Source organism: Petaurus breviceps, unplaced genomic scaffold, assembly GCF_028583685.1.
Source record: "Petaurus breviceps papuanus isolate PSGF00001 unplaced genomic scaffold, PetGlider_PUasm1.0 139, whole genome shotgun sequence".
NCBI classification, from domain to species: Eukaryota; Metazoa; Chordata; class Mammalia; order Diprotodontia; family Petauridae; genus Petaurus; species Petaurus breviceps.
The window spans coordinates 23,053,552-23,054,694 of NW_027185697.1; positions in this window are offsets into that span (position 1 = coordinate 23,053,552).

The window sequence follows — 1,143 nt, forward strand, 5'->3', positions numbered from 1 at the left end:
AGATAACATACAATATTCCCTGCCATCAATAAGATTTCATTTTGTAGGGAAAGAAAAAAAATAATAGTAGGTAACATTGATAGAATGCTTATTATGTGCCAGGCACTATACTGAGTGTTTTACATTTATTAACGCATTTGATCTTCAAACATCCCTGGAAGGTAACTTCTATTAACTTCTGTTTCTATCCCTATTTTACAGATGAGAAAACTGAGGCAAACAGAGATTAAACAATTTCCTGGGAGTATAAAGCCAATCACACGCAGCTGTACTGAGAACTGCTACTGTGAATAACTTTAATGATCTAATGGCATAGTACAGTGAACTCTCTATTCAGCAATAAACTAAAGCAAAACATTCAAGAAACTAAAGCACAACATTCACAAGAATATAACAACTTAATGTCCTCACAGCAGCTCATCATGAGAATAATACACTCTGATCAGGTGGAATTTATTCCAGAAATGTGGGGGTGGTTCAATGTCAGGAAAACTGTGAGTGTAGTTGATCACATCAGCAGCAAAACAGACAGAAACCATGTGATTGTCTCAGTAGACACAGAGAGGGCTTCTGACAGAGTTCAATGCCCATTCCTATTGAAGACACTGGAAAGTGTGGGAATGGATGGAGACTTCCTTGAAGTTGTGGGTGGCATCTATCTGAAAATATCAGCAAGTATTGTATGTGGTGGGGATATGCTAGAATCATTTCCAGTAGGATTGGGGGTGAAACAGGGATGTCCACTGTCACCCCTCTTGTTCAATTTGGTGCTGGAAATTTTGGCAGTAGCAATAAAAGAAGAAAGGGAAATCAAGTGGATCAAATTAGGCAGGAGAGAGACGAGGCTATCATTCTTTGCAGATGATTTGATGATATACTTAGAAAATCCTAGAGAATCAAGTAAAGGACTACTTGAGATAGTGAAAAGATTTGGCAAAGTGGCAGAATATAAGATAAATCCACATAAGTCCTTGGCATTCCTATATATCTCTAATGAAATTCAACAAGAGATAGAAAGAGAAAACCCATTTGAAGTTACTGTGGACATTATAGAATATTTGGGAATCTACCCATCAAAACAGACCCAGGACTTGTATGAGCACAATTACAAAGCACTTTTCACACAAATAAAGTCATATCTAA